This window comes from Panthera uncia, chromosome D2 (genome assembly GCF_023721935.1).
Source record: "Panthera uncia isolate 11264 chromosome D2, Puncia_PCG_1.0, whole genome shotgun sequence".
NCBI lineage: Eukaryota > Metazoa > Chordata > Mammalia > Carnivora > Felidae > Panthera > Panthera uncia.
The window spans coordinates 58,291,298-58,312,544 of NC_064818.1; the positions used below are offsets into that span (position 1 = coordinate 58,291,298).

The following is a 21,247-nucleotide window of genomic DNA, read 5'->3' on the forward strand; positions in this document are numbered from 1 at the left end:
TCATTTCTACAAAGCAGATATGCATTTTCCCAATAGAATAACTGTGATGCTTCTCTTCCGGGTCCATCTATATCATTTCTCCACCCTCCTGGGTGCAGGAAATATCTCCAAATCAGGATCACTTACAAACTTCATTAACAGTGTTTATACTTTCAGCCCTGGATCATTAATAAAAATGTTAAATATGCCTGATTTCCTCACTGGCCCCCTGCAGCAGCCTAGGGAACAAACTCTTTCTACCCCCACACACTAGCATTTAGCTTTACACTTGTTTTACACCACACATTGCATCAGTAGCTTCTCCTCTATATTCTTAATCACTTTTCAATTGAGCCAAGAATCTTCAGTATATCACCTTTAATAATTACAGGGAAACCAAGCAGAGCTCTTCCTGACTCGTTTGCAGTTAGTGCACTTTCTGCAAGTCACAGATACAGACAAGAATCGGTAGAGAGCACACAAAATTTGAGGTCTTACTCTTTAATACCAGCCTAAAAGCTACACAGGGCTTCGTTCTTCCTAAGATAGTGTCCCATCCCAAAAACAATCTTTCAAGTATATGCTGTATTAATTAAACTAGAGAAGAGAAAAAAAAAAATGTCAGCATAATTAACATACAAAGCAACAGTATGGCCTAATTAATCACCATGAAGAGCAATCGAATAAAATACTATGCATTTTTATGGAGCAATTTAATCTGGCAAGTAATTAATCACAGAAACACTAAGCAAAACAAATGGATTTCCCTTTAAGGAAGTCGCATTTATCATCTGTAATGTATCCCAAACTCTAATTTGTTATCCTGACTCAAAATTATCCAGGAGACAATGAATTGTCAGCCTTAGTAGAACACTGATTTCTGAAGAAAAAGACCACCGAGCTTTTCAAATCAAATTACAGTCCCTTGAACACCCAAAGAGCTAAGGGTTATGGGGCTGAGGTACATGTCAATAGGCATGGAGGTCTTAACCACAAGAGTTCTAAATCTAGGTCAGTTTAGTGAAATCCATAAATAATTGCTAAATGACTCATGAAAAGAAAACAGCACTAGGAGTGACAATTGTGGGTCACAGATATTACCAAAACCCAAGGAGAAGATCCTTAATAATTGACAACAGGGGCAAAGAGAGCTTCTGATTTCAGAATAAGCAAAGGGTAGAGGGGGATGCACGTATCACTGCAGTGAAACTTAGCTCAAAGAAACCTTTACTCCATCCTTCTCTCCTCTCCCTCCTTTCTTCATTCCTTCTTTAAACAATGACCCATTTTCCCTAGGCCCCAACAGCTTCACCAGTCTGAAGAATACCAACAGGCTGATAATTCTGAATGCCTTCAATTTTCAAAGACAAAGTGATATACACTAGCTAAGAAGGTATAAGAAAGTTATCTTCTTATCTCCTCCTTCCCAGCCACCCTCTCTGCTTGGCCATATTCGAGACCAGAAGAACTGCCCTTTTCTTTGCAAAGGAAGCTCATGGCACTTTAAGTCTTTCCCTTAATATTCCCATTTCTAGCTTTTTTTTTTCCTTTATTTACTAGTCTTGAAAGGCTCTCTTTCTCTCTCTTTTTTTTTTAAGCAAACTCCTATAAGTTAAAGCACGTGACAGAGTCCCAGGCATCTGCTGGCTGTATCAAAGTGGTTTTCTCTTTACTGACCTGCTTGACCTCCAATGATGGATCCCATGAAACATTCAACACTTATTCAACTGTACAGAGAAAGTCATGCTTTTCACACTTCACCCTGACTATGCTCACAACTTGAGAAAAGCTGTTGTAGAGACCCTATTTGGCCTAGGGCATTTTCCTCTAGATTTTAATCCTTACCCTCCTCTCCAAACCTTTTTGCTCTATTATCCCTGGCTTGCACCTATGACCTGTTTCTGAACTCTTACACTCTGGCCTTCAGTCCATTTCTCTTTTGGAGAGTCTGACTGGCACTTTTGTTCAGTGATTCTCTGAAATGTGGTCTCTGGATTGTTCTATGGGTTCCCTCCCAACAGTAAGTGAATTAATATTCATCAGCCCAACAGTAAAGGAATTAATATTATTCCCAGCCCATTCCAGATCAGGCCCAGCCAGTATCCTGAATACCCACTTGTCTAAAAGAGCAGAACTCTGTTTATAGATCTATGTTCAACAGATATTCAATGAACACAGGCACTGTGTTATGGAGTTAGACATGGATGCTGCCTGCCTTCAAAGAGCTCACAGCCTAGTAAAAAAGATACACAAATAGTTATTACTGTAGTATGGATAGACCTGGCTCTAAAAGCAATGATCAACGTGTACTATTTCAGGAGGTAAGCTGACAACCTGGGGAAGGACATCTAAGGCAGGGAGGAAACGTGTGTGTGTGTGTGTGTGTGTGTGTGTGTGTGTGTGTGTGTGTAGGGTCTGGAGTAGGAAACTGTCCAGACAACTGTAAGTGTCATTGTTTTGTCCAGAGAACTCTATGTGGTCTGGCATAGCTGTGGTGAGGACACAGAATCCAGAAAGCATATTAAGAATGGAACTATGGGGTGCCTGGGTGGCTCAGTTAATCGAGCACTGACTTCAGCTCAGGTCATGATCTTGCAGTTCGTGGGTTCTGTGCTGACAGCTCAGAGCCTGGAGCCCACTTTGGATTCTCTCTCTCTCTCTCTCTCTCTCTCTCTGCCCCCCCCCCCACTTGTGCTTGCTTGCTCTCTCGCTCTCAAAAATAAATAAACTTAAAAACATTTTTTTTAAAAAGAATGGAACTGTATGCCATGCTACAGAGATTAAATTTTATTCTGCAGGTATTAAGGGAGCCAGTGAAGGGAATGAACACAGGAAAGAGCAAGAGAAAGAGAGGCACAGAAGATAACAAGTAAGACTAGAAGTTTAGAGAATCCAACTGATAAAGAAATGGGGAGAATAAACTGTGTTATATTTACAAAATAAAATACTACTCAGCAATAAAAAGGAATGAACTACATATACTAGATCTTTGCACACCCATGTTCATAGCAGCATTATTCATAACAGCCAAAATGTGAAAACAACTGAAATGTCCACCAACAGATAAATAAACAGAATGCAGTTTATACATACAATGGAATGTTATTTAGCCTTAAAAAGGAAGAGAATCCTTTCATATGATCCAACATGAATGAACTTTGAGGTCATTATGCTAAGTGAAATAAATCAGTCACAAAAAGACAAATACTGTGTTGATTCCACATATAGGAGATATCTAAAGTAGTTAAATTCATAGAAACAGAAAGTAGAATGGTGGTTGCCAGGGACATGGAGGAGGGGAAATGGGGGGGGGGGCTGTTTTTTAAATGGGTATAGAGTAGATGAAAAAGCCTTAGAGATCTATTGTAGAACAATGTGAAAACACTTAATGCTACTAAACTGTATACCTAAAAACACTTAAGATTGTAAATTTTATATCTTTTTTTTTACCAGAGTTCAAAACTGTCTAAATTTGGGGGGCCCTGGCTGGCTTGAGCAAGCGACTCTTGATCTCAGGGTTGTGAGTTTGAGCCCTATGTTGGGTGCAGAGATTACTTCAATAAATAAAACTTAAAAAAATCATAAAAATGTTTATATTTTTTAAAAAGGAATGAAATAATATACACAACAAAGTGGATGAATTTCAAAAACTTATTGAGTGTGAGAAGAGAGTCACAAAAGAGGATCTTCTATATGATTCTGTTTACATGAAACTCAAAAACAGGAAAAACTAATTTATGGTGAAAGAAGTCAGAAAAGTGCACAATTCTGGGGAAAAGGAGAGTCACAAGGCACTTTCTGGAGCAATGGGAAGGCTCTAGGTCTTGAACTGGATGGTATTACAGAGGTATATACATACGTAAAAAGCTGTCCAATTACACACCTACGATTTTGCATTTTACTATATGTATAATTAAAATAGAAAGGTTTTCAGTGAGTTGGTAACATTCTATTGATTAGTGAGAGTGGCTCACAGATATTCATTTTAGGATCAAGCTTTATAACAAATACAAATTAATATAGTACTTTTTAGAACTTATCAAATAGTTCACATTTTTCAAGTAGGAAATTAACTCCGATTAAATGGGCAAAGGAACGGTCTTTAATCCATCCCTATCTGAATCCCAATTAGAAAATTATCCCATAAGGAAGATGATGCACAGTCAAAACCCTAGTCAGAAATCTTTCACTCCCTTCTACCCAGACTGAGTTCCAACTACAGGTAAGCAATCCCGCTGCCTTTTCAGGGATGTCACCAACATAAATAAAGGAAAGGGGAGATCAATGAGAACCACTGTCTCTGGAACTTCCTTGAGACCGAGAATTTTCATTATATGAAAATAATGTCAAATGAGAGAGAAATTAATGTTTTTTGGTGTTCAGGGCAGTGAAAATGCATTATTGCACCCTGTGTTTGACATCCCCCTCACATGTTATTGGTTTTAAAAGAAATTATATGGAAACCAATTAGAACAAAAAATCTCATTAAACCTCTTACAATAGAAGCCCACTTTGCTAGAGCATGCACAATATCTGGGCCCCAGGGAGAAATGTATAATCGAGGTAAAATTAATCAAAACCTACACATAAAAAGAACAGCAAGAGACAGTTTAAGAAGAAAATCTTTCTTCAGTGTTAGAAATTCCTGAAGTCTGATCACTGAGTGCATAATTCTGCTTATTATTATCTTCCACTCTGTAACACTATATATGTAATTAGGCTGATATCACAGTAAAATGACAGTAAAATGCAGACACAATTCATTTAACAATTAATGTACTGAAGCTAAAAATTCTTACCATGTCATTAATTGCCTGCTTAAAACGCTGCCTCAGTTTCAGTTTTAGATGATCACACACCTTCTTTAAGAACCCAGGGGAAAGGCAATGCACAAGGCAAGGCTTGTTTAGAGGAGAAATAGCAGGCAGCAGTGACTTTCCTTCTCTCCCTATGGACCCCAACTCAGAAGAGCCTTTACTGTGACCACCAAGCTTACTACTAATTAAAAGAGAAAACAGTAAAGAGCATCTTCTTTCTCAGTAAAGCTCTCCCACCTACCCTCACTCCAAACCGCCTCTTCAATGTTCTCTGTTAGGTTTTAATTTCTCAATATAATAAGAACTAACGCTTGCAACCATCTTTTTTTCCTTCTTTTTTTTTTCTTTTTTATGTTATTATTTTTTAATTTATTTCAACTGGTAAATTCCCTCTTGGGGTTTTGGGAGAGTAGGAGGACAGAGGAAGACTTGAACCATTCTATGAAGATTGTTGTCTCTGATTTTTCTATAAAAGGATTTTATTTTTCTAGTCTGGCCCTGGCTGATGATTCCCCACCCACAGTTTTTTCTTCACAAATTTATTCTTTACAAAGAGCTTTGCAGTTGATTCTTAAGGAGGTTTTTTTTTTCCCAGTTTTTGAGGCCATTTTATATAATAGCAGCAAGCCAAAACCCAAAAAGGAGAGAAAATATTCCCAAATCATCCACCAAATCAGTAGCAGAGTCAGGATTAGATCAAAGCATCTGGACAAAAATTTAGAAGGCATAGTTATCAAATGTGCTGATGATACAAAGCTGCAAAAGAAAACCAATACACAGAATGACATCATCAGGACTCAAAAAATATCCCGATAAACTAGAATGATGAGCTGCAATGAACAAGATATATTTAATAAGGATAAAGAGTGGAGCACCTGGGTGGCTCAGCTGATTGTCTGACTCTTGATTTTGGCTCAGGTCATGATCTTGTGGTTTGTGGGCTCAGCCCTGTGTCGGGCTCTGAGCTGACAGCAGAGAGCCTGCTTGGGATTGTCTCTCTCTCTCTGCCCCTTCCCTGCTTGCTCTCGCTCTCTCAAAATAAATAAAGTTAAAACAATATAGTAAGGATAAAGAGTTTCATTTAGGTTAAAGAAAAGTTCAGGGGTGGCTGGGTGGCTCAGTTGGTTAAATGTCCAACTCTTGATTTCGGCTCAGGTCATGATCTCACTGTCTGAGATGGGCGTGGAGCCTGCTTAAGATTTTCACTATCGGGGCGCCTGGGTGGCTCAGTCGGTTAAGCATCCGACTTCTGCTCAGGTCATGATCTCAGGGTTTGTGAGTTCGAGCCCCGCGTCAGGCTCTGTGCTGACAGCTCAGAGCCTGGAGCCAGCTTTGGATTCTGTGTCTCCTTCTCTCTCTGTCCCTCCCCAACTTGTGCTCTGTCTATGTCTCTCAAAAGATAAATAAATGTAAAAAAAATTTTTTTAAATATATATCTAAAGGACAATCACAGTATGCCAGATATTTTAAAAACCATGACAAATGAATAACAACTGAAGGAAGAAAGGATAGTACAGAAAGGCAGTAGTATACATCTTAGCCCTTTGAAGAAGTTAATATATAGAAGACAGAGTACATTTTTTGGTGTTGCATCTAAAGGTTCAGGTTATAAAGAGGAAGATTCCAACATGAGGAAAAGATTCTCAACATTTTTACAAAGATTTTATTTTTTTAAGTGATCTCTACACCCAAAGTTGGACTCGAACTTACAACCCCAAGATCACAAGTCACATGCTCCACCAACTGAGCCAGCCAGATGCCCTATGATTCTCGTTATTTAAAAAACTGAATAGTCTATATCCTAAAGTATTAAGCACTATTTTCACTAAGTATTCAAGGAGAGGCAGGCTGTGACCCCAATAAGTGAGATTTCTGCTTTGGGAAGCAGACCAGAGTAGATGGCGTCTTCAGTTCTTTTAGCTTTTAAGGTTCTGTGATCCTGGCACCGCTAATCTGTAAGATCAAAGTCCCATAGGAAAGACGAAGTATAGTATGTGGTATCTGGTATAAATCTGAGAATTTAATTGAGTGATTACACTCCTATGGAGCCCAAAACACTCCTCTTTTTGTTCACAATAATCCAAAGAAAACTAAAATTTCACCTACTGAAGAGAAGCCTGTTGGGTTTGCTGACCAGGATGATATATTGTTACCCAATTATAATAGGTTCTAGAACCCACTAACAGATTAACAATCTACTGTGTTCTACGGGGTTAGAATATCTGAGTTATATGACCAGAGTTCCAGCCCAATTTTTCGGAAAGAAAAATGGAGAGAGAAAATTAAGGGATAAGGTGAAGAACTGCCCACAATTTTAAAAGACTTTTTTAAGTGCCCTAGATGCTGGATGGAAAAAGGAAAGGAATTAAGGATCTAAATTATGCCTATTGATCCCATTTGTGGCTAGGATTTATAGAAGTTACATTTAGAAACCAGCATTTGTGAGGGGCACCTGGGTGGCTCAGTCAGTTAAACATCTGACTTCGGCCCAGGTCATGATCTCACGGTTCGTGAGTTCAAACTCTGCGTTGGGCTCTGTGCTGACAGCTCAGAGTCTGGAGTTTGCTTTGGATTCTGTGTCTCCCTCTCCCTCTGTCCCTCCCTCACTAGTATTCTGTCTTTCTCTTTCTCAAAAATAAATAAAAACATTAAAAAAATTTTTTTAAAACCCCAGCATTTGTGAACTAAGTCATGATTAAGTGTCTATCTAGCGAGAGTTCCTTTTCAAGAAGAAAAAAAAAATCAACCTTTTCTCAAGTGAAAATGAAACTTTTTGTCTTACCTTGGGATCAATGACAATTAGGGAGCAGCACATCCCTAAAGGACCAAGGACAGTTGTACCAGCAAAAGCAGGCCATCTCCAGAGAGCCAGAGAAGGAGAAGAGCTGGCTGGGAAAGAGCAAAGGCCCAGGAGTGATAGCTAGGCTTTGGACTGCTATAGACTCTAGCCCCTTCCCAACCCTCTGACCCAGTTATCTAATGAATCAACTGGAAATACCTTTCTTTCTGACCTACTAAAACAGCAGTAATTCTAGGTCATCTTGACTGCCCCTCTGGTTCTCAACTCCTAGCATTTAGAAACAGATGTAAAGACAAGGAAGCAGTGACAGAAACAGAAGAATAAAGAAATGCTCCTAAGACCAGAGGCTTCTAAAGAAAGGATCTCAAGTCTATCTCACACAAATATACCACCCTTTCGCTTACTCATTCTTTCTCTCTCTGAATCTCTCTCTTCCCAGGTTTTTGATGCTTACGTAATAAGAAACTGGAAAAGGCACAGGGTAGGATCTGCTGATTAAAAGACTAGCAGAATAAAGGACATATGTCAGATGGCTCATCTCCGAGAGCCATAAAAAAGTTAATGCTAAGTTTAAAAACCTAAAGTTAATTTACCACACCACAGAATTATAGGAAAGGAGATCCAATTAATTACTGGTGGCACAAGCGCAAACAACAGGACTTTGCTGTGTATATACACATTTAGAGAAACAGAATGTTGAAGGACTGTGGACCTAAAAAGAGGAGAGAATTTGTTTTCCTACCACGTGGGGGCCATTCACTCACACACCTGGGACCAAGGGCTAGAACACTCTGGAAGAAACTGCCAATTTCACCTACAACTGTCTGCTCAGAATCAAGCCCTTTCAACTTACCTCAAGGCCCAGGGCTCTTAATTACCTCTAGTCACCCAGAAACAGCTCCTCTAGTATCACTGGCTCGGTCACAAAAACAGTCCCTCCAAACCACCTCCAAAATGTTCAAGTAAGTACTTGCCATAATTCATTAAGAAAGAGAAAAACAGGGTCACCTGGGTGGCTCAGTCAGTTAAGCATCCAACTTCAGCTAGGTCATGATCTCACAGTTTGTGGGTTTGAGCCCCATGTCAGGCTCTGTGCTGACAGTTTGGAACGTGCTTTGGCTCCTCTGTCTCCTTCCCTCTCTGCCGCTCTGCAACTTGCGCTCTCTGTCTCTCTCTCTCAAAATTAAATAAACATGAAGGAAGGAAGGAAGGAAGGAAGGAAGGAAGGAAGGAAGGAAGGAAAAAAAATATCATGTCGCCTGGGTGGCTCATCTGTTAAGAATCCAGTTTTCAATCTCAGCTCAGGTCATGATCTCAAGGTTTGTGGGTTCAAGCCCCATGTCAGGCTCTGTGCTAATAGAGCAAAGCCTGCTTGGGATTCTGTCTCTCCCTTTCTCTGCCCTTCTCTCTCTCTCAAAATAAATAAACTTTTTTAAAAAAGAAGAAAAAAAAGAAAGAGAAAAACATCAATGTAATTAACAAGCAAAAAGACTAATTGTTTTCCAAAAGAACATTCAAAATAAGGTCACCAGATATGTATAAGATCTTTTCCAACTAACTCACCATTTACAAGGTTCCTTAAGTTGGCTATTCACATTCCTATAAAACCCAGTGTTTACAAAAGTTGAGGCCCCACACCTGGGAGGCCTCAATTGACACTCTCAGAGCATGCACCTGGGGCCCACTAAGGAGGTCCTGTTTTACAGCCCAAGAGCTTGATTCAGGACAGAGGGCTGAGCTCAAGGTTGGCTTCTTTTCTCCTAGGAGTCATATGCCAGAAATAGTCCCTTATCTGCGTGAATAAAAACAGGCCACAATTAGCAGCCCCTACCTTGGTGGGAGAAAATGAGATGCAAAAGATGGAGCACAGGACAAGATGATTTTCCGCAAATCAACACTGACTCCAGACATAAATGAACACACCTTCATCCATTCCACATCAAACTACTGTGTCCTTCTCTCAAAATTACATTTACCAATTAGTGCTATTCCTTTTGCACCATACTCTTTATTTGTTACAAAGCTCAACATGCAAGCATCAAGAGACAATGAGCTCAATATATTTTGAGCCGTAGGCTATCAGCTCACCGAAGAATGGAGCAGGATCTAGAATGCTGTGTTTAACACCCACCTGTGACAGAATCTCTTAACAAACAAAATGTATCTAAACTCTAAACAGACTATTTCCCCATTCTCACCTAGTCTTAGCTCCAGACATGATAAAGTAAATAAAATTAGGGTCCTGTTTCTAATGCATCCTTACTTTCTCAGGAAATACATGAAATTCTCCTTTTTAGTGTGCTTTTGGCAAATAAAGTTCACTGAAGTGAGTGTTGCATGTGTATGTTATTTAGAGCTACAGAAGAGTTATGTTTCTGTATCTCACTGGAATTTAGTATAATCTAAACAGTTTGTGATTCCAATAAGTTAAGATGTTTATGTATATGGTAAACCCTACAGCAACCACTAACGAAGTAACTAAAAGAAACAGTGAAAAAAAATCATTAAAGAAATCAAAGTGCTACATTGAAAAATATTTACTTAATGCAAAAGAAGGCAGTTAAGAAGGTGCAGAGAAAAGGCACCTGGGTGGCTCAGTTTGTTGAGTGTCCAACTCTTAATTTTGGCTCAGGTCATACTAGGGCCATGGGATGGAACCTGCTTAGAATTCTCTCTTTCTCTTTCTCTCTCTCTTTCTCTCTCTCTCTCTCTCTCTCTCCCCCCCCGCCCCTCCCCCACTCATGCTCTCTCTAAAATAAAAGTTTTTTTTAATTAAAAAAAAAGTTGGGGCACCTGGGTGGCTCAGTCAGTTAAGCGCTGGACTTTGGCCTCTGGTCATGATCTTACAGCTCGTGAGCTGGAGTCCTGCGTCAGGCTCTGTGCTGACAGCTGACAGCTCAGAGCCTGGAGCCTGATTCAGATTCTGTGTCTCCCTCTCTCTCTGCCCCTCCCCCACTCACACTCTCACTCTCTCTCCCCCAAATATAAACAAACATTTAAAAAAATAAAAATAAAGGTACAGAGGAACACAAATTCATGAAACACACAGCAAACTAGAAATGAAATGGCAGACATAGTTCAATTATATCAACAACAACACTAAATGTGAGTGGAATAAATAACCCAATCAAAAGGCAGAGACTGTCAGACTAAAGTAAACAAGATCCAACTATATGCTATCCACCAGAGACACATTTTAGATTCAAAGATACAAATAGGTTGAAAGTAAAAGAATGAAAAAGGTATGTCACGACAGAAATAAAAGCTGAGGCAATTCAACAATAAAAATTGGGTACTAGAGCCCATGGCCGCCACACCACTGCCTGGCAAACCAGCAAAGCGGAAGCCCTTTAAGCTCCTAGGAATTTTAGATGTGGAAAACATTCCCTGTGCATGGGATTCAATATTGTATGGTTCATTAGGATCTTCTGTGGCTGGCCTTGGGCATTTTAGTAGAATTAGAAGATCATGTGATGTTGGAGTAGGAAGATTTATCTTGGTGGCTTTAGGAAGCTGGTTCCATTTTAAGTATAATTATGCAAGGCTAAAAATCGAGAAAAGAATTGCCAGAGAAGGAACTAAAAATAAGATTTTATATGAAAGTACCCACCTTGATCCTGAAAGAAAACAAACCAACAGCAACAGCAGAAATCAAGTAGTCTCAGCATAGAAAACCCAAATACAACTCACTGGAGTCAGTGTGAACAAAACTGAGGTCAATTCTATTAAACCTGGTATGTACCATAAGGCTTTCAGTGAAGTAAATAATGTTATGTGTTAGTTATAAATAAAATAAAATAAAAACCTAATAGAAATTGGGAGACTTTAATACCCATTCCTTAATAATGGCTAGAACAACTAGGCAGAAGATCAACAAAGAAACAGAAAACTTGACCACCACTAAAAATCAGTTAAACCTAACAGACATCTAGAAAAGAATAGCAGAATAGATATTTTCCTCAACAGCAGAATAGATATTTTCCTCAAGGACATATGGAACATTTTCTAGGATAGATAATATGCTAGGCCATAAAATAAACCTCAAAAATTTTAAATGACAGAAATAATACAAGATATATTCTCTGATCAAATTTCTTTTTGTTGTTGATTTTTAATTTCATTCTATTGTGGTCAGAGAATATACCTTGTATTATTTTTTTTTAATTTATTTATTTTGAGAGAGAGAGAGAGAGCATGAGGGAAGGGCAGAGAGGGATAGAGAGAGAGAGTCTCAAGCAGGCTCCACACTCAGCACAGAGGTCAATGGGGAGCTCAATCCTATGACCCTGAGTTCATAACCCAAGCTGAAATCAAGAGTCAGATGCTTAACCAACTGAGCTACCCAGGCATCCCCACCCTATATTATTTCTACCATGTAAAATTTATTGAGCATAACATATAGACGTGTTGTATAGACTTGTCAATCATTATATTGTACACCTGAAACTAATGTAACATTGAGGGTTTTTTTTTTTTTTTATGACGTTTAAGCCTAAAATAAGCAGAAGGAAGAAAATAATAAAGAGTAGAAATTAATGAAATAAGGAATAGAAAAACAAAAAAGAAAACCAATAAAACCAAAAGCTGGTTCTTTGAAAAGATCAACAAAAGTGACAAACCTTTTAGACTGATAAAAGAGAAGAAATTCAAATTCCTAGAATCAGAAATGAAAGAATATTACTACTCACCTTACAGAAACACTAAAGTATTATAAAGTACCATTATAAACAACTGTATGCCAATAAATTAGACAACTTAGATGAAATGGACAAATTCTTAGGAAGACACAAATACGGAAACTAGGGGCGCCTGGGTGGCTCAGTCGGTTAAAGAACTGACTCTTGATTTCCGCTCAGGTCATGATGTCACAGTTTGTGAGTTTGAAACCCACATTGGGCTCTGTGCTGACACTGCAGAATCTGCACGGGATTCTCTCTCTGCCCCTCTCTTACTCAACTCTTTCTCTCTCTCTCTCAAAATCAATAAATAAACATTAAAATATTTTTCAAAAAACAAGAAAAAAACCCAAAATTATTGAAACTAACTCAAAAAGAAACAGGCAATCTGAACATACGTATAAAACAAGCAAAAAGATTTAATTACTATTTTTAAAAAACTACATGTGAATATAAGTCCAGGCTCTGATGGCTTCATGGATGAACTATACCAAAGATTTAAAGAATCTCTAAATCCTTTAAAGTCTTCTAAAAAAAACTGAAGAGAGGGACCATTTCCCCAACTCATTCTATGAGGCCACCATTACCCTGGTGTCAAAACCAGACAAAGACCGCAAGGAAAGAGAACTACAGAACAATCTCTCTGACGAATGTGGGTACAAAAATCTGCAGCAAATACTAGCAATCTGAATCCAGCAACATATAAAAAGAATTATACATCTTAACCAAGTGGACTTTATCCCAGGAATGCAAGGCTGGTTTAACATGTGAAAATCAATGTATATAGTTGTATCAATAGAATAAGAAACAAATCATCTCAATAGACACAGAAAAAGCATCTGACAAAACCCAATACCTTTTTATGACAAAAAAAAACAAAAAAACAAAAAAACAACCACTCAATAAACTAGGAATAGAAGGGAATTTTGTCAACTTACAAATAAAGGGCATCTAAAAAAAAATCCACAGCCAAATGTTTTTAATAAATTAAAATGTAAGAAAAAATTAAAATATCTGTAATCCCTCCAATCAGACATTAGAACACATTGATTCGTATCTTTGCAGTTATAAGCATATTCCTTTTGGGCACATTCTCTTTAACCACATTAATGGGAAGAAGGAAGTGTTAAAATAGTAAAGACAAAGTTTCTTGGTCAAATATCTCCTCAAAGGGCTAGAAGTGAGGGAAAACATAAACTCTCCCTGTCCAAACTATTTTCCCAATGATGATGCCAAGATACAGACTGACAACCTAAGTTCCAATGGGGCCCCTGATGTCAGGTTGTAAATGGTATCATTCTATATTTCTGGTCCCTTCTAAGTCCACATGAGTAAAGCCAAGAGAACTGAATACAGTTGGATATGGAAGGGGGTTGCTTGTCTAGAATGAAGTCCCATGCAGATCATTAGAACCAAGGTTGGTAAGACCTCCAGACTTGTACCTTAAGAACATGGTGCAAGAACAAGGTGCATCATCTTTTTTTTTTTTTTTTTAATTTTTTTTTCAACGTTTTTTATTTATTTTTGGGACAGAGAGAGACAGAGCATGAACGGGGGAGGGACAGAGAGAGAGGGAGACACAGAATCGGAAACAGGCTCCAGGCTCCGAGCCATCAGCCCAGAGCCTGACGCGGGGCTCGAACTCACAGACCGCGAGATCGTGACCTGGCTGAAGTCGGACGCTTAACCGACTGCGCCACCCAGGCGCCCCACATCATCTTCTTTTTAAGAAGATGATAACAATGGACACTTATATAGCACTGATGGTATGCTAGGCACTATTCCAAGTGCTTTACATATATTGTCATTTAATCATCTCAACAATGACCCCCATTCCATGAGGAAAAGCAAAGAGTGGTTAAAGAATTTGTCCAAAGTAAGTGGTAGAGCTTAGACTCAAACTCAGACAACTTAACTCTTAAGAGACCCTGCTCTTAATCACTATGTTATGCCATCTCTAAACAAGCAGAGGAATGAGCAAACCTAAAACACAAAACACAATAGATGCATACAGAAAAAAATGTGGAGTCTCCATTTCTGTGCTTACAAGTTAATTCAGCCTGATTCAAATTAAGAAATCATAACTGTGTTATATCAAAAAAGCAAAGTAGGTGCTGGGTAGACTCCATACCCACATGCAAAAAAATGAAGTTGGACCCTTACCTTGCACCATATACAAAACTTCCCTCAAAATGTATCAAAGACCTAAATTTAACAGCTAAAACTATAAAAGTCTTAGAAGGAAACATGGGAAAGCTGCAGGACTTGAATTAGCTATGACTGCTTGGATATAACACCAAAAGCATGGTCAACAAAAGAAAAAAATGATCAGCTGGACTTCATCAAAATTAAAAACTTTTGTGTATCAAAGGACATGATCAACAGAATGAAAAGGCAATCCATGGGAAAAAAATATTTGCAAACCACATACCTCACAAGAGATTGGTATCCAGAATATATAAAGAATTCCTAAAACTCAACAACAAAAAACCCAAACAACCCCATTTAAAAATTGGTAAAGGATAGGAATAGACATTTCTCCAAAGAAGATAGACAAATAGCCTATAAGCACATGTAAAGATAACCAATACTACTACTCATTAGGGAAATGCAAGCCAAAACTGCAATTCAATACTACTTCACATTCATTAGGAAAGCTATTATCAAAAAATAGAGGGCCAGGGTTCCTGGGTGGCTCAGTCGATTAAGCCTTGACTTCAGCTCAGGTCATGATCCCACAGTTTGTGTGTTTGAGCCCAGCGTCGGGATCTATGCTGACAGCTCAGAGCCTGGAGCCTGCTTTGGATTCTGTGTCTCCCTCTCTCTCTGCCCCTTGCCTACTTACACTCAGTCTCTGTCTCTCTGTCTCTCTGTCTCTCTCTCTCTCTCTCTCTCAAAAACAAACAAACGTTAAAAAAAAAATACACGAGCATCTGCATTGCTCAGTTGATTAAGCATTCAACTCTTGATTTCAGCTCAGGTCATGATCTCAGGATTTGTGGGATTCAGCCCCACAATGGGCCCCACAGCAGGGGACAGACTGACAAGTCTCCTCTCCCTCTGTCCCTCCCCATTTCATGCTCCCTTGTTCACTCACCCACTCTCCCTCTCCCCCCTCTCTACCCCTCCCCCCAACATGTGTGTGCATGGGTGCATGTGTGCACATGCACACTCTCTCACAAAATAAATCAATTTTTTTTTAAAGTTGATTTATTCTGAAAGAGAGAGAGAGAGAGAGAGAGAGAGCACACACGCACACAAGAGGGGGAGGGGCAGAGAGAGGGAGTGACAGAACCCAATCAGGATCCACTGCCAGCGTAGAGCCTAAAGTGGGGCCCAAACCCATGAACCATGAGATCATGGCCTGAGCCAAGATGAGATCAAGGGTCAGATGTCTAACGGGCTAAGCCACCCAGGTGACCCAATAAATATTAAAAATAATAATAATAATAGAAAATAATAAGGGTTGGCGATGATATGGAGAAATTGGAACCCTTAGGCATTGTTGGTGGGAATGTAAAATGGTGCAGCTACTGTAGAAAAGCGTTATGGTGATTCCCCCCAAAATTAAATTACCATAGATCAGCAATTCTACTTCTGGGTAGAAGAAAACAAGAAAAAGCTAGGGCACCTGGTAGGCTTAGTCAGTTAAAGCCTCGGACTCTTGATTTCATGGTCTCACAGTTTGTGAGTTCAAGCCCTGTGTAAAGCTCTGTGCTGACAGCATGGAACCTGCTTGGGATTCTCTCTCTCTCTGCCCCTCCCCTGCTCTCTCTTTCAAAATAAGCAAATAAACTTTAAAAACAATAAAATAAACCTAAACACTAAAAGAAGAAGAAAAAGCAGGTTCTCAAATAATTGTACACCAATGTTCATAAAAGCATTATTCACAATGGCCAAAGAGTAGAAGCAAAGGGTGCATCGATGGATAAGTGGGTAAATAAAATGTGGTATACATACAATGGAATATTATTCAGTCTTTAAAAAAAATAGGAAGGAGGAGCTCCTGGCTGGCTCAGTCAGTGGAGCATGTGACTCTTGGTCTTAGGGTTTTGAGTTTGAGCCCCACATGGAGTACAGAGATAACTTAAGAAAAAAAAGGAAAAAAGCATATTCTGATACATGACACAACACAGAACCTTGAGGACATTATGCTAAGTAAAATAAGTTGGTTATAAAAGCGCAAATATTGCTTAATTTCTCTTATATAAAGTTCCTATGGTAGTCAAACTCATAGGCACAGGAAGCAGAATGGTGACTGCCAGGGGCTGAGGGGAGGAGGGAACGAGTCACTGTTTCAGTTTCAATTGAAGAATATGAAAGAGATGGCTCATAGTGATAGTTGCACAACAATGTGGGCTTAATGCCACAGAAACGTAGGCTTAAAAATAGTTAAAATGGTGAATTTTATGTTAGGTATATTTTCTTGAAATTTTCCTTTAAAAAGGCAAAGTGGAAAAAGACCCCAAAAAATTTCAGATTGAGGTAAGGAGGGGTTTGATACACTAAAGTCGCACTTACCTAAAATCACAGCAGCCCCAAATAATAATCTTAATATTTCGTTACAAATATGTGAATCTGCTCAACGAAGACTTCCTGACTGCACTGCAGTTCACCAAGCCCAGCTATGACCTAATGCAAAAAACCTCACTTGGCAATACAAACCAAGTTAGGGCAAAACAGATGATTAACCACATGGGATTCAGTGTTGGGTTTTTTATTTCTAGCTGTAGTCTTAAGAGATTAGGGAACAGCAACTATTAGAATAATATGTAATACTCCCAGTCACTGGGGAAACGATATTATAGCAGCCTCATTTTGGTGCTTTGTTTTAATCTGCATAATGCTTTTCATTCTCTGTAATGGGGGATCAGCAGGGTCTGATTAACACAAGAAAGGTCATTACTGATAAATTCTAACCCAGGGGATAATGTAAGCCTGCCTGTCTGCCACTTCTGAGCAGACAACTGGACTAGAAGCTTATTTTCATGTACTTCTTGCTACTCAAGAGTCATCAGCCCAGTGCCTCTGCTCCTATCATTTGATTGCTTCGGTCCGTATATACTTTTCATTAGACTAAGATGCATCCTTCAGCTGAAGTGCTTTGTGTCAAACTGTTCTTCCTCTCAACTCATCGGTACCCTTTCTGATAAAAGAACTGTGACTAAGGCAAATTCTGTAGCTCAAACAGGGTCATGGGCAAGAGGATTTGGGGGGACTCTGCCTGGCTGAGCGAGACCTTACATTCCCTTTCCAACCCTAACTCTGGACATCAACAGTGAATGTGCTCTCCCTGATTACTGCCTGAGGGCTTTTTTCCCATGACATTCAGAATTCTATATGCAGCCTGCTCCAAAGGGTGTTATGCTCAATGAACCCCCCTATCTAGAGACTGCTGAGAGCTATTCTTGTTCTCTAGCCTCCCTAGCAGAGTGTACATTTAAAGCTTTCCTCCTCCTCCTCCTTTTTTTTTTTTTTTTTTTGGAGGGAACATTTTTTAGGGTGAAGGAAAACAGCTACATAAGCACATAAGCAGGAAGTAGGGGGAGGACTGCTACAGCATTGAAACAAAAAGATCATGGAGCAAACAGAGGGACTAGAGGCAAACTCACAAGGTGAACAATTATGAGACTTACAAAGAAATGCAATAAATTCTCATTCCAAACCCCAAGCTTGTTACTAACCACAGTAATATCTAAGAAGTCATTCTTGGGGTGCCTGGGTGGCTCAGTCGGTTGAGCCTCCGACTTCAGTTCAGGTCATGATCTCACGGTTCTTGAGTTCGAGCCCAGCGTTGGGCTCTGTGATGACAGCTCAGAGCCTGGAGCCTGCTTCGGATTCTGTGTCTCCCTCTCTCTCTGACCCTCCCCCATTCATGCTCTATCTGTCTCTGTCTCAAAAATAAATAAACATTAAAAAAAAAAAATTAAAAAGTCATTCTTGCCAGTCCTGGAAGCCTAATGGATAAAAGGTCATCGTCAAAGAAAAACTAAACTTTAGGTTAATGCATTCCAAATAAAAGAAAAATTTAATATATTAATCATAGAGTTAAAACTTTATCCACCTTAAGAAAATTACAGATGAGAAGAAAAACCTATTTGCAGTGATTCAGCCACTATTTCTGTGAGCAACCAGAGAATAGGATTGTGAACTTGGTGCTAATAAAATGCTAATTAAGTGAAAAGCATTAAGATGTTAACTTGAATAGATTCATTAAAGGGCTTCAAATTACTTACCTTGAAAGTTGGTTAGATGAAGGTCAGATTTTAGTCTCACATTTTTCTTTTTCTCTTTTGGCTAATTAGGTTAATAGTCAGCAGACCTCATCCTAAAGTATATGACCTCACTGGGGTAATCTGCTAAGTGGTGGCAGGAAATATTTAGCACAGGTGTCTCCAAGCAGAACTTCCCAAATGCCTTCCTTCCAGTCCTGTACGTGGCCCCTCAGAGTATTTTTCCTTTGTGGCCCAGCTGATGCGTGAAGGCATTTGAAGTAACAATTATACAAAGTGGATTTTCTTTTCAAAGTGGTATTTTAAAGATGGAGCAATAATATTTTATTTTCTTGAGGCAAAGCAAAGAACAACCTGCCCATGTAAAGGAACAAACACAGGGCTCTGTATGTTAATGACCTCAGGTGTTCTAATAAAATCAGTAGTTTCTCAAAAATACTAATTTGAGGGGCGCCTGGGTGGCGCAGTCGGTTAAGCGTCCGACTTCAGCCAGGTCACGATCTCGCGGTCCGTGAGTTCGAGCCCCGCGTCAGGCTCTGGGCTGATGGCTCGGAGCCTGGAGCCTGTTTCCGATTCTGTGTCTCCCTCTCTCTCTGCCCCTCCCCCATTCATGCTCTGTCTCTCTCTGTCCCAAAAATAAATAAAAAACGTTGAAAAAAAAAATTAAAAAAAAAAAAAATACTAATTTGAAAAGATATATGCACTCCTATGTTTCCTGAAGCATTATTTACGTTGGCCAAGATACAGAAGCAACCCAAGTGTCCTTCAAGAGATAAAGGGATAAATTTGTGGTATATATACAAATACACTCTCACACAATGGAATATTACTCAGCCATAAAAAAGAATGAAATCTTGTCATTGGCAACAACATAGATGAACCTAGAGGATATTATGCTAAGTGAAATAAGTCAGAGAAAGACAAATACCATATGATTTCACTTCCATATGAAATCTAAAAAACAAAACCAAAAAGCAAATAAACAAAAATAGACTAATAAATACAGACAACACACTGGTGGTTGTCAGATGGGTGGGGTTGGGGGATTGATGGTATAGGTGAAGGAGATTAAGAGGTATAAATGTCCAGTTATAAAATAAGTAAGTCACGAGGATGAAAAGTACAGCACAGGCAATACAATCAATAATACTATAATAGCTTTGTATGGTAACAGATGGTAACTACACTTATCATGGTGAGCCCCGCACCATGAACAGAACTGTCAAATCACTATGTCGTATACCTGAAACTGATATAACATTGTATGTCAACTGTAATTCAATTCAAAAAATAGCAGTTTCTAAGCAGCTGCATTTTAAGAATCTCTCTGAAGGATCAAACAGGAAGAGAGAGACAAATTGTTTAAACACAAATAACTCTGACAATTAAAGAACTAGCATGACTAAGCCACGAAAGACAAGTGAAAAGCAAACAGACTGACACTTGAGCAAATTTAGGCCTCCAAGCATGTGGAGGCACTTTTAATTTTCACTGTCACAATCTAAACTCCAAAGAACAGAAAAGTCTGCAGCCTTGCTTTTCACCTGCTGGTAAGATACTATGTTAGTGTTGCTGTTAGATGTATTGCATTCCAGAAGATCTCAAAGACATAACTTGTAGTGGTCATCAAACGCCAAACCTGTTTGAGACCCTCTCAACTGTTAGATGTCTGAAAATTTCACATGCAGCCCAAACCCTTCCCCTGGTTATCAAAGAACATACTACAGGAGAGGTGGCTAAGAGTTCATTCACTCTTCCTTAGAAATCCCTTCCAGGTGTGGGATCAGCACAAACAATCTTTATGACAACAGAAGTAAATGTTGCACACTATCAGAGTTTTACTGCTGAGCCTTTATATACCCTTGATAATAAACTTGGTGGCCAATAGTTAAACATCCCACAGTATCCCTGGGAGACCCAAGGGGCCAATTTTCTGACACGTGTTGGGCTCCGTGCTGATAGCACAGAGCCTGCTTGGGATTCTTTCTCCCTCTCTCTCTGCCCCTCCCTCACTTGCATGCGGACGTCCATGCACATGCTCTCTCTTAAAAAAATAAACTTAAGGGGCGCCTGGGTGGCTCAGTCGGTTAAGAGTCTGACTTCGGCTCAGGTCATGATCTCGCAGTCTGTGAGTTCGAGCCCCAGATTGGGCTCTGTGCTGACAGCTCGGAGCCTGGAGCCTGCTTCCAATTCTGAGTCTCCCTGTCTCTCTGCCCCTCCCCCACTCATGCTCTGTCTCACTCTCTCTCTCTGTAAAAAATAAACATTAAAAAATAATAATAATAAACTCAAAAAAAAGTCTGCCCACACACAAAAAAAAGCAAAACATCTTTTAAGGTTGTTAACATCTTAATTTTTTATACAAGAGACAAATGAAGACATACTTAGGAAACATTCTAAGGAAGGCTCAAAATGCTAGACCTAAAAACAGTATGCAATTCCTCAAAACATTAAACACAGAATTATCACGATCCACCCCTAGATATATGCCCAGAAGAAGTGAAAGCAGGGACTGGAGAGACTGTACACCCATGTACAAACAACTAAAAGGTGGAAGCAACCCACTTGGGATTTCATCGGTGGATGAATGGATAAACAAAATGTGGCATATACATGCAATGGGAATATTATTCAGCCTTAAAAAGGAAGGAAATTCTGACACTTGCTACAACGGAGAAGAATCTTAAATATATTATGCTAAGTGAAATGGCCAGTATCTTAAGAGTTGATAAAGTGCTCTCA

General features: G+C 39.2%; 1 protein-coding gene and 1 pseudogene across 3 annotated transcripts in view; one reads left to right on the forward strand and one right to left on the reverse strand.

Annotated features, from left to right (window-relative positions):
* The window catches only part of ARMH3 (armadillo like helical domain containing 3), a 178,273-nt gene that overhangs the window by 70,412 nt on the left and 86,614 nt on the right, over positions 1-21,247 (reverse strand). The window lies entirely within an intron of this gene.
* Positions 10,815-11,163, forward strand: LOC125932899 (cytochrome c oxidase assembly protein COX20, mitochondrial-like; annotated as a pseudogene).